Genomic DNA, 13,436 nt, shown 5'->3' with positions numbered 1-13,436 from the left:
TTAATGATGTGACACCACTGAAAGGTTGCTTTTAATACAAGTCTCACACATATGCAACCAAAACATTTTTGGTTTTATTTTTTCTAATTTACTGCATTCAGGAAACATACAATTGCATTTTGTACTGTATAGGTACAGTACTATAGGTAATTAATGTTCCATAGGTAATTAATGTTCCATTTCTCAGTTTTTCACATTTCATAACTGTAAAAACAAAACAGACTATGCAAAAATGTATTAAAATACAGTAGTTATATGGTCATTGTGCTAATGTACTCCCCTTGGTTGACTTAACATGCCCAGGTATTCTGTATGTATGGCTCCTGTAAGTCTTCTCTCCAAATTTCCCCCATCCACTCAGGTTGTAGCATTTCCTTGTAAAGGGCCTCCTGCTTCTGCCCCAAGGTGCCTTGTTATATCTTCCTTTCACCTGAGGCTTATTATCAACTCCAGAGCTGCCACAAGGGAAAGGCAAGTGAGAAGATCACCTGCAAGAGACATACCTCAGTGTGCACTGGAGAAGAGGGAGGTAGACCTTGGTTCGGCTGAGTGGAGTTGTTGCAATGCAGTACATGAGGATCTGGAACAACCCTTGCCTTCAGAGCACTCCCCTCAGGGTCTTTTGTTTTCCTGCTCCAGTTACATCTTCTTCCCCAATTTGGACCAGTCAGTGCTCTGTCCACATAGCTCTTTTGCCTGTTGGATTCTCTAGGGCATGCAAATCCGATAAGAGCTGTTTCTGTGTCTGGGGGCTGGTTTTCCTTTCTTTCCATGTTGTGCCTGTGCTGTTGGTGCCCCCTTTTTCTTGCTTCTTGGAGCTGCCTTTTAAGTGAGTCATGTCCAGTTCTGAGTTACTTTCTCTTTGGACAAATACTTTGGATTTTGTGTGTGCACTTGTTTTTTAAAAAGAAATTTGCCAAGGGTAGCAAATCATTCTGTTTCTTAAAATAAGGAATTAAACATGGTTGAAGTTTATGGGGGAGGGGATCCTTATTCTTTTCATGCATTGCCCTTCTTGTGTGGAATAGCTGCTCTCCTAGGACTGATGCATGTTCTTCATAGCCATGACTCACAGCCAAATCCCAGGATGTCACTCCACCAAGACATTCTTAGCCATGATTGACAGTATCCCAACAGAGACAGCCTGGATGCATACATACCCTAAACACTGGTTGCACAGTTTTTTGTATGGATTTAGATTGTGGTTTCTAAGAAAACACCTTTATTTTAAAATAACTGAAGCATTGAAAGGGCATGCAACAGCAAAGTCCTGTGCATATCTATGCAAAATTTAAATCCCATTGCCTCTAATGAGGTTTCACTCCCAGATAAGAATGTAGCTTCAGCTGTGGAGGAATATGGTTGTTTACTGAGGGTATTTTTTAAAGAAAAGTTTGTTAATAATCATCTTACGGTGCACAATCTTCATCAATCCAGTTAAATCTCTTTAGTTTCAACTGTGCATGATTTACAAACCTTGATCATGGCTCTCATCACTTTTTACTAACTTTAAAAATCCTATTAAAAGATGCTCTAGCCTCCTGTTAGAATTTTCTGTATGTGTTACTTGATTTGTACTTGTTGAGATAGTTTTAACCTTTAAAGCAGCCAAAAATAACGAACATCTAACTATTTAGCTTCATTTGGTGTTATAGCAAAGAAATACAAAATAGAAAAAGCCATTATCCCAGGAAGGTCTTGGTTTCTTCCTCCACCCCCTACCAGTTTTATGCTATTCAGGAACTGGTGGTGGTGTGTATGTATACAGAGTACCAAAATTGTACCTTGGCTAGGGAATCAAAATTGATTGAGATAGCCCTCCTCACATCTCATAAGAGCTGTGCTGTTTTAATTCAAGGTCCTACATAACCATGCATTATGTTCCTACAGTGATGTTCAACTAGATCCCTGCAGAAAGTTAGTGAACAGGGCATGAGTACAACAACATCTTCCCACTCAGGTTCTCCCCCAAGTGGCATAAATAGGCTAATTCTCTAATACTGGAGGAAATATATAGCCATCATGGCTGCTAGCTGTTGATAGCCTTATCCTCCATTCAAAAGGCTATGCATGTCTGCTCTCCTTACAACATGTGTGGTGCTTCACAGGCTAATTGTCATGAGGTGGAGCAGAATTCCCCTACCACCACCTTCTGAGACTACTCCTCCAGGAAGTGCCAGAGCCACTTTAATACTGTGCCTTCTAAGGTGAATTCAGGTAGAGAATCTAGATGTATTCCATGGCTGAAAATATCAAAACCTTTTGAGAGTTCCAGAAAGACCAAGAGGATGTAAGTCATCAACCAGGACAAACAAGGCTGTTTCCATCCTATAACCAGATCTGAAACCTGAGTGGAATGGGTCAAAATGGCCAGTATTTTCCAGTGCTACTTAGAGTACTGAGGCCTTAGTACTTTGTCCAAGAATGGCAAATTTGACACCACATGGTAGTTATTTGAAATCATAATGTGGATTCTTCAAGAGGCTGGCCACTGTTTATTTCAAAGCTACCTATAAACCTCTTTTCAGGAGGTGTTTCATTAGCACAGTCCCATTCCCTATTTTATTGCGAACTGCTGAGGAATAAGGGAGTGATTGTTCTTTTTAGTGCACTTGAGCGGATGGATGTGCACGACCCAGATAAACTAAAGTGATTTGGGTTTGTTTTAGGTTGCAGTGCTAGGGGAAAAATATATGGGCCAAATTTTGATTAGATTTAACAGCAGGCTCATTGCTAAAAGTGACTAATGTTGGCCGACACTTCAAAGCACAATTGTAAAGTTTGGCCCATCATCCTATAAAAGAGCCTTTGAAGGCTGTGGATACCGATTCTGATTTGGGTGAAGTGGAAAGGAGAGGCCCAGATCTGAAGTTCCAAGGCTAGGGCACCCAGAGCTAAATCAGCCAGTTGCTAAGAATCGGACTGTTTCAAATTCTGTGGGGAAGTTTAGCAATCAAAGTGGAGTGGGCAGGGGGCAGACATGGCATCATTAATCCAAGGATACAGTATTAGGTTAAGAAAGCAGAGCAGTTGAGACGCATCAGATACTTCAAGCAATTGGCCTTGAAAGTGTGATTTGCTCTTTTCAGTTTGAAAGGAAGGATGGGTATTCAGTTTGAGATCAAATTATTATTAAGATACATTTTCCTAATGGTATTTTAACTTCACTTGCTTCTTTTGTTACTGACTTCTGCAATATTCTTTTTGTACTGCAAAGCCAGCCTAGCTGATCAACTTTAACACAATAAAGCCTTTTAATTAGAAAGACTTTGTCCTGGTCAGCTTGGAATGAGAACTGCAATATATTAACTTAGTTCTGACTTGAAGCTGTTGTGAAAGGTTAATGGGATATGATAAGTATCCTAGTTGCATACAGATATCCAGTGATAGCAGGGTGCTTATTGAATGGATGTTGTCCAGAGCTGCTGTCATTGATTAATAGGAGGTACCAGAGGCAGCAAGGCATCCTGTTTGGCAGCTGAGCATTTCAGCCAGGAGAGTTAATAATACCTGCTGGTGGTTCTTGCAGGCAATAATTTACTGAGGATATTTGATATGCTGCAAAAACAAGAGGGTTGCATCACACTGGCTTTTTTTGGGTGCTGAAAGTAATTTCTGTTGTAAGGATTTATATAAGTTGTTTTACGTTTTGATTGCATGCGTTGGTAATTTACTATGCTGAAAAAAGTGGTTTTGATTTGTAGCCAGGAGAATTTCTGCTCTGAAACCTGTGTAATGGGTGCTGGAGTTAATAAATGCAATATTTATGCATGGAAGCTGTGACAAGGAAAACGACCCTTCTGTCAGTGCTTTAACCCCACAGCATATTGCCCAGAATATAGGTTCTTATGAGAGACTGATTTGTTGGGCAGTCTGCCACCCAGGTTCAGTGTAGCTGTTGCACAAGTTTTCTGCAAGTCATAGCTTGAAAATCTTAGGCAATGTGTGTGCTTTTCTCCTTCCTCTTCCCCACTGCCAGCTCCAGGTTTCAGTGGGGCCGTGGTGTTCCCCCACTGCCGAACCTTCAGATCCTCATCTGAGCATTTTGAAAATAATATTGTGTGTGTGCCTTCTTCCTCATGGCTTGGCAGGTGGGGAGTAGGATGGGGGCAGCTGGGGCAGGATTCTCTCTGAATCTCTGACCTGCCCACCCAATGCCATTTACTGGTGTTGGGCCTGTCCCTAAGCTTTTTTAATTACTGCTGCTGCATACTGGTATGACAGGAACAGAGAGAATGAGCAGGTAGCCAGGAGCATCTCCTGCTCCCCTTTCTCCCCAGTATAACTGCCTGAACCTGGGTGAGATGCAGGTGGGCAAGCAGGTTGCAGCAGCGAAGTGGAAGGGACTCTTGTCAATAGGCCTCTGCTAGGCTGTGTACCCTCAACATGTGCCCAGCCTTGTCTACCCTTTTCTTTTGAGCAGATTCCTCACTTACTTCCTTTCCTGTTGCTGTGGATTAGAATTGTAGCCATCTGTACCAGAATTAACCAAGTTTGCCTCTTAAACAGAATTGGATATCTGGCTTTGAAGACAGGTTGCAAACCCTAGGTAAGAAGCAACTTGGCTGGTAACTTTTTGCCCATTATCGCAAATTCATCTGTATGCCACTTTTATGCAAAACTGTGTTTCCTTAATATTCTGCATTTGTACTTTCTTTCACTTTCATCAGAAGTCATTTCAATTCATTGCTGCTTTCAGCCAGTAAGATGGTATCATCTGCATATCTTAAATTATTGATGTGTCTTCTGCCAGTTTTCACTCTTCCCTCTGATACAGTTTTCCTTATGATAATGTTCTGCATACAGATTGAACAGATAGGAAGATAAAATACAACCTTATCTGAGGTCTTTGCCTATTGGAAACCATTCTATTTCTCCATATTCTGTCCTATCAGTAGCTTCTAGTCCACCTTACAGGTTATACTTCAGAATGATCAAGTGCTGAGGCACGCCCATTTCTTACAGGATCATCCATGGCTTTTCATGATCCACACAGTTAAAGGCTTTTCTGTAGTCTATAAAGCATAGACCAGGGGCTCCCAAACTTTTGGGGGCTGCCACTTTCTTTCCTCTTGAGCAACAACTCCACACCTCTTCTTTGTATTCCTCTACTGCAAATTTAAAACAACCAATCACCACCTCCCTGATCTTTCCACCATCCCCAGGGGGGTGACACCACTTGCTTTAGAATCACTGGGCATAGACTGATCTTCCTTTGAAATTTTTAGTGTGCTCAAGTATCCAGCATGTATTTGTGATATGATCTCAAGTTCCTCTTTCTTTCAGAATGCAACTTGAAGATCAGGCACTTTTTGTTCCATATATAGGTTTGTTGCAACACCTTGAGTATGTATTTGCTTGTTGCTTTACTCATTTAAATCTCCTTTCTTGTTCAATATACATTCCTTTCTTAAAGTGTATATTGAACATTCCCAGTCTGTGGGCTGTTATTTTGTTATCCACATTTGTTAGCATATTCATGTAAGGACTTGCACCAGTTCAGGAGCTTGGAGTAGTTTTATTGGGATCCTGTCTACCCTTGATGCTTTATTCCTTCCTAGGGCTTTCAGAACACCTTTCACTTCACTTGCTATAATATGGCAGACTCTTCCTCATAGGATTCTTCATCGAAGGAGTCCCTCATCCTGCTTTCTGTATAGCTTCAGCATTCTTTATATAATGCTTTCTCAGTATTCACAGTACTTTACCTACTTTATTGTAATAACCCTTCCAGCAGTCTCCTAAGTAAAGTCATTATTATTCCCATGTCACAGCGTAGGATCTGAGACTGATAGACATTCTGAAAACCACAAATGAATTCCTGAAGTTTGAGATCTGAACTTGCTTGTTCATAGCTCAGTCTGTTAACCAGGTGCAACTGAAGCATATTAATATGTGAATGAGGTGCCACCATAAAGAGGGGAGCTTCATTTTTGTAAGAAATTGAGATACTTTTTGGGACAAACTGGGCCTGTACAAGAGGGATGGGCTGCATTTCAACCAGAATGGAACCAGACTGCTGGCACATAACATAAAAAAAGTGGCAGAGCAGCTGTTAAATTGAATCCTGGAGGAAAGCTAAGAGGAGCTGGGAAGTATTTAGTTCTGATCAACTTATCCTTAGTGGATAACGGGGTCTGAGTGCAACAGGGCTGGAGACTTAAATAAGGTCACAAGAAGACAGTGTATTCAGTTAGAGAGGTCAAAGTGCCATACAAGCAAATGCATGCAGAAGGAGGGAGACACAGTGCTTAGGTATTTCTGTGGAAGTGCCAAAGGTTTTGGGGTCAAAATGGGAGAGTTGGAGTACACAACAGCAAGAGAGAAGCTGGATTTAGTGGGCATTATGGAAACATGGTGGAACAGAGATAACCAATGGGATATAATGTGTATAGAAAAGACAGGAAAGAAGAAATGGAGGAGGAGTTGCTCTCTGTGATAAAGATGGCATTGAGGCCAAAAAATGGACAATTTAAAGGGTAAAGACTCCTCCATAGAGGCAGTATGGGTGAAAATTCCTGGCTCCAAAACTAACTTAATCATGAGTGTATGCTATTGCTCTCTAGACCAATTCTAATTCTATTCTAATGCTGAGAATGATCTTGAGATGGGAAATGAAATCAGGGAGGCCTCCAGCAGAGACAGCACTTTAATAATGGCTGACTTAAACTACCCACACATTTCTTGATGTTCTAAACAATTGTGCCCTGGAGCACTTAGTTTGTGGACCAACCAGAGGGGTGACAGTTCTGGGTTTAGTCCTAGGTGGGGCGGCTCAGGACATAGTACAGAATGTAAATGTTGTTCAGCCATTAGGTGACAGTGAGCATTCTGGTATCATATTTATTATACAGCTAGGTGGAAGACTGCCAACAAGGTTGAATACATTTGCGTTTGACTTCAGAAGAGGAAATTTTCCAAGACTAAGGGGAGCTGGTTAAGCAGAAGCTGAGAAAGGGAACAAGAAGATAACTTTGCTTCATAGCGCTTGGGGATTACTAAAAATGCTGTAGTAGAGGCACAGAAAATATGCATACCACAAGTAAGGAAAGGTAGCACACAGTCCATCACTAGCTTCGTTAACATGTAGAGACAAGGAAGCCATTAGGGAGAAGAAAGCTTTCTTCAAGAGATGGAAAACTTGTTCAAATGAGGGAAATAGAAAGGAACACAAGCTTGCACAAGGGAGATGCAAGCAGACAATCAGAAAAATAAGTCTGAGGAGCATGCTGCTAATAACATCAAGGCAAATAATAAGGATTTTTTAAAAATCAAAAGTAGAAAAGCAGATAGAGAAGCAGTTGGACGATTGGACAATAATGGTATTAAGGAACACTAAACACTAAAAAGGGATGAGGAGATTGCGGATAAGATGCATAAATTATTTTCTTTAGTCTTCACAGAGGAGGATGGAGAGCTTACATCCATTATACCTGTCCCTGAGCTTACACATTTTGAAAGGGGAGTTGGAGGAATTAAGGCAGATAGCAGTGACCAAGGAAGAAGTTCTAAACCTTATTGATCATCTGGATGTCGGCAAGTCACCTAGTCCAGACAATATCCATTCTAGAATCCTAAAAGGACTAAAACATGGAATTGCTAACCCTCTTACCAAAATATTTAACATGTCCCCCAGAACTGCACTTATATAAGAAGATTGGGAAATGGCCATTGTAACACCAATTTTTAAAAAGGGGTTAAGGTTAGTTTAACATCTGTTCTTGGTAAACCTGCTTGAAAACGTCATTAAAGATAGGTTCAGTGAACATATATAAAGCAGGGCCATTGAATGGAAATTCTGGATGTTGTAGTCTAAACATGTCTGGAAGGGACAAGGTTGGGGAAGGCTGCAATAGACATTCTTTACTTGGGCTTCCGAAGGTTTTTGACAAGTTCCTCACCAAAGCCTGAGTAAACTACACAATCACAGAATAAAAGGGGAGGTCCTTTTATGCGTCACTAACTGGTTGAAGAACAGAAGACAGACAGTGGGAATAAATGACAGTTTCTTCCAATGGAGGGATGTCATCAGTGGAGTCCCACAGGGTTCTATATTAGGATCAATTCTTTTCAACCTTAAATGATCTGGAATTAGTGAACTGGCCAGGTTTGCTGTTGACACTAAACATTTTAGGGTGGTTAAAACTAGAAGGGATTTTGAAGATCTCCAAAGGGATCTCTCCAAGCTGGGAAAATGGACATCAAAATAACAAACACTTCAGTATAGGCAAGCGTAAAGTGTAAAGTAATGCATGTTGGAGCAAAGAATTCCAATTACAGGTACACTCTGATGGGATTGGAAATAACAGCGACAGAGCAAGAAATGAATCTTTTGATAGTAGTGGACACCTCAATGAAAATGTCGGCCCAGTGCACAGCTGCTGTAGAAAAAGCAGACTCCATGCTAGGCATATAATTAGGAATGGAATGGAAAAATAGAAAAAAAAATAGTTCTCCTCTAGTACAAATCTAAGGTGCAACTGCACTTACAGTAGTGTGTTCATTTCCAGTTGCCTCATCTGAATAAGGACATTATTGAATTGGAGAAAAAGGCAGATAAGGACAATGAAAAAGAACAAGGGGCTGGAGCATCTCCTCTGTGAGGAGTGACTGCAAAACCTGGGGATGTTATGGGAACTTAGACAAAAAGTAGAGGAAGGTGAGACATGATAGAAGTTTTTTTAAATAATGCATGCTGTGGAGAAAATGGAGAGGGGGACAGTTTTCTCACTCTGTTACAATATTCAGATATGGGGTCATCCTGTGAAGCTGACTGGGGAAGGGTTAGCACAGACAAGAGAAAGTGCTTCTTCACATAATATATAATTAATATATGGAATGCGATGCCATGACAAGTAGTGATGGCTCCATCTAGAGGGCCCTAAAAGGGAATGGGCAGGATCATGGAAGTAGACTGTGTGTGGATACTGGCATTGCTGGCTGTGTGCTGCCTCTTCCACCAGAGGTGTTATGCCTACATATACCAGCTGAAGAGCAGCTTGGACAGGAAAAGGTCTTGAACCCATCCTGCTTGGGCGATGCTTGAGCAGCCACTATATGGAGTGCTGGATTAGATGGACCTTTGGTGAGAACCAGCATGACTTTTCTTGTGTTTTCTAATGGTATAAGTACAGCTGTGGCCTTTTATTCCTGTGTAAAAGTCTTGCTCTTTTCCCATCCAGTGTTCTTTTCACAGCTTTAAAGAACAGATTTCTGAGTGTTGTAGAGAAGGAAGAAGTACTTTGTCAGCAAAATAATTTTGTTAGTTTAGCATCGAAGTTTAGAACTGCCAATGGCAAACTCTTCTCCTATTTTAACTGGAGGCACAGGTTTTTTTTAAAAGATGCTAACACTTGAAACATCAAAATACCTATTCTGTGTTTTCCCTCAGCATTTTTCATGCTGCATCATAGATCCGAAAATTGACACTGTTCTCTGCAGTATTACCCCTTCACTTCAGGCTGTTTTGAGTAGGTTTGGGACAGAAACATTTATTTCCAGCATTTGTTATTCAAGCTTACTCTGCTTTTGGATATGGAAGTTCCATTTAATTGATGTGGTTACTAGCTACAGGCAGACTTGTTCCCTATTCATTCAAAAGAGAGGCAGCTGAGAAAACAGAAAGATTAATTTACACCTACCTTTTGCAGACAAACACATAATGTGACACATGAAAAATGCCCCTTTAAAACTCATGTTTTGAAAACAATGGTTGGAGATGGCCTAGGGTAGAGAGAGTCAGGAACAGGTGGTGTTATCCTCTTTTACCTCCCTCTCTCCTGGAATCTTTAGCATGTTGTACTTGATGGTAAGGGGCCCTGTGGGGGGTTGGGCAGGACAGGTGGGCTAGGGTGGCTATCCAAAAAGAGAACAAGCGTCATTAAAGACAACAACAGGGACAACAGAATTTGCATAGGATGTACATAAGTAAATTTAGATGCAAGTTTGAAAACAATTACTGTAACTCAAATGGGAATACTGTAATCTCACCACAGCGTGCAAGCCTGCACTGGTGGCCCATGCTGTGCCTGCTTTCCAGTTGCTGTTGATGGGTAATGACAAAGCTCTGGCCTGCCTGCCTGCCTGCCTGCCTGCCTGCCTGCCTGCCTGCCTGCCTGCCTGCCTTCCTTCCGATGGGCCTTTATTTTTAAACCAGGCTTGGACTGCACAGATCTTCAAATAGCAAACACTTTCCAACCAGAGGACAGTTTCCTGGCAACCCTTCAAACAGAAGCCTGTCCTTTATAAAAGAGAGATGTGGCCCACCATAGGAGGGGGCATACTTGGCATACTCAGCCATGCACACAGTCTCCTTGTGTTAAATAGAACTCCCATGAAAATGGTGCATTTTCAGCATCCTTAGGTACAGAAATTTAGCTTTTGTAGAATTCTCCATCAGGCACCTGTTTGATTTATGGCCGCAAAGGTTTGTTATTTTACTTTATTTTAACATTTATATGCCACTTAATTGGGCCACAGCACCTCTTGGCAGCTCACAATCATAAGATAAGAAACCACAATAAAACTAACAACAATTAAAAATACAGTACTAATAAAATGCAGATAAAAATACAAAATGAAGGTTTAGCGGCGTCAACTATTAAATGCTTTTTAAAAAGGAAGGTCTTTGCCTGGTGCTGAAAAGAGTATAAAGAAAGATATCATTCAAAAATATCTTGGATTTCCTAGAAATGCTGTTTGTTATTTTTGCTCAGCCTTCCTAGATAAGGCTTAGTTGTAAACAAGTGCTATGCACAGTATGGTTTTAGATATGCTGTTTTTACTAACTTCATTTTGTTTACATTGCTAAATAACAAACTGCTATATAGTTGCATTAGTGGGAGATGATATTGGACTGTATTTTTATAGAAAGTGGTTCATCAGGCAGAAGTTAAACTTTATAAACTGCAAATAGTGAGATTGCATCTATGCTGATACTACTTTGAGATACGAATGAAACAGTGTTCGCAGTTAAGAAGAATATTTAGATCTTGAGTTGCAAAAGAATCTAGTCTGTCCATGCCTATTTTCAAAAGAGGGAGAAGATAGAAATTAAATTAAAATCTCTCAATAACCATTTAAGGCCAATCACAATATTTATTGTAATCCGCTTAGGGAATCCTTGGGCTAATACGGTGGAATATAAATTTAATAATTAATAATTAATAAACATGTCTCTGAAATGGAGGCACATTGTACAAGGACAGTGCCTGATCTCTTAGCTAAAGCTAGGCAAACAGAACATTTCAGGATTATTCCTTCTCTCTCTCCTCTCTTGCACATGATTTCATTTCTACTTTCTGTGTTGAGACCTTGCTGCAGTGCAGCAATGCCATATGTGCAAATGGGTTTATTAGCTGTGGTTAGTTCCAAAGCAGAAATTGCACCCATGGTTAGGAGTGGCTTTGCAAGCTATGGTTTGAGCTCCAAGGGAAAGAGGGGAAGGGAGGCACCCTGGTTTCTCACTGTGGAAGCAGGGCGATGTTATATCTGCATTGGCCCATGATGCAGAGTGCCCCAGGAGAAGCTTAAAAAGATTAGACCTGCTCCTAGGCCTACACCCCTGCTCAAATGCTCGGTTTCCCAGGTGTAAAAAAGTAACAATTATCTATATAAAAGGCCTTTCTTGTGGAACTGAACAAAGCTTGTTAAATCCTTACACAAGGGTAGGCAAAGTAGTGCCCCTAAACACTTTCCATGGCATCTGATGAGACACCTCACTCTCGGTTTTAATAGAAACTTAAGTTTATATTTTTCTAGCCGCTAGGGAGGAGGGAGCTTCTGACATCTTAAGTTCCCATGAAATCCCTCTTGTCCTTGTGCTCACCTATAGCAGCTATTTTATAGTTGTGCTCAAATTTCTAAATATGTCCAGAGGTCTAAATGGTTGCCTATTATTTTTTTACACTGTGTTCATTTTATAGCAGTTAAGTAATGGAACTATTCATAATTCTTTTAGCATTACATAGATCACATAAAAATCATACTTTATTTACTGCACTGTTTGCCCAAGGTGCCCCTTGCTGCCCCAGGTACCTGACAAATTTCATGAAATTTAAATTTGTGAGCCTAAAGAAGCTGAATTTCAATAAGCAATATCTATTATGTTCTTTTTATTTTCCTTTTGGTTTGAAAAAATTAAAGACTTTTAAAAAGAATGGAACAGAGTTTCTTTCACAGAATGGAATCAGCATTATCACTGTGGAAGCCCTGACACAATACAGAACGAAATCATGCATCAGGTTCAAGCTTTTTACTTCTTTCTGAATTGCCTCCAGCTGCCTGTTCTCCTAATGTTAGAGGTAGTTATTGAAAGTGGCAGGTTAAAAATTGGATTCCACAGGGCAAGATATGATTGACTATGTAATTTTCATTAAAGCCTGTAAGGGAATGTATATTCATGCCTTCATTTCTTCCCTTCCCCACTTTATTTTGGGTGGATAGCTTTGTGGAAATGCAGGAGCAATACCCATTTCTTGCTTACTACAGTGTGAGCAGTAGAATAAGAAATAAGAAGCGCTGTTCTCTTGCTGTTTAGTTGAATTGTTCTCATCCAGAGGGGTGTGAGCGTGTGAGGCCATGATTGAACGATTTCAGCAAAAGGACTTAGATTGTAAAATACCTGAGATAAACTTGCTGTTGCTTCATCTCCTCCATTCTCTTTGCATTGTTATGAATGCATTTTATGATTAGTGCTACCTTGTAAAATTAACAGCAGGCACTTTCCCTGTGGTATGTGAGCTCTGCAGCAAGCTGATTTCTACATTTCAGTTACCATGTGATGGTGGAACCATCAATAGGAAGGCGGTTGCCTTTATGGCAGCTTCTGTGTGTAACTTGGAGTATGTCCTCATATGGCTGCTTCACAGGTTATAAAACTTTCCTCCAAAGGCACTTACATGTAAAAATTGAAATGAATCTGATGTGAGCACATACGTTCATTTTACATTTTCTCTGCTTTCTGGATGTACGGGAAGCTGTGCCCTGTTACAAAAAACACACATATACATCGAAAGGTGTCATCATCTATACTTAAGTTTTGCGTTACGGCCTTCCTGTAAACCAGGGTAGGCAACACACAGCCTGTGCCTTGAGGTTGCCCCTGAGTATTTTGTGGGCTTCAGCAGTACACCCTGGAGTCTGCATATCTGCTGCCAAAATTTGGCAGCATGGAAGCAAAAGAGCTACAATTTTCTTTTTAAAATGAGGCTCATAAGGAGCTTCATCTTAGTTTTAAAGCAAAATTGCACTCTGAGAAATATCAGGAAAGTGCAGTTCTGTTTTAAAACAAGGCACCTGCTCTCTATGTACCTTAAGGGGAAAATGTGTCCCTTTTGTCATTGCTGTGCTACTGATTTCCAGCAGCAAATTTGATTGGTTAGGTTTCTGGGTGTGGGGGAATTGGCACCTAGAACCCTGGACATTGCCCACCTATG

The 13,436-nt window shown here is 40.6% G+C and overlaps 1 protein-coding gene across 2 annotated transcripts in view; it reads left to right on the top strand.

The window, feature by feature from the left end:
- DDX10 (DEAD-box helicase 10) overlaps positions 1-13,436 on the top strand; it is a 176,044-nt gene that overhangs the window by 91,357 nt on the left and 71,251 nt on the right. The gene's annotated exons all lie outside the window — the stretch shown is intronic.

This window comes from Varanus komodoensis, unplaced genomic scaffold, assembly GCF_004798865.1.
Source record: "Varanus komodoensis strain SLA01 unplaced genomic scaffold, ASM479886v1 scaffold4, whole genome shotgun sequence".
Lineage (NCBI taxonomy): Eukaryota > Metazoa > Chordata > Lepidosauria > Squamata > Varanidae > Varanus > Varanus komodoensis.
Note: the sequence above shows the minus strand (reverse complement) of the source record. Positions and strands in the feature narration are given on the sequence as shown.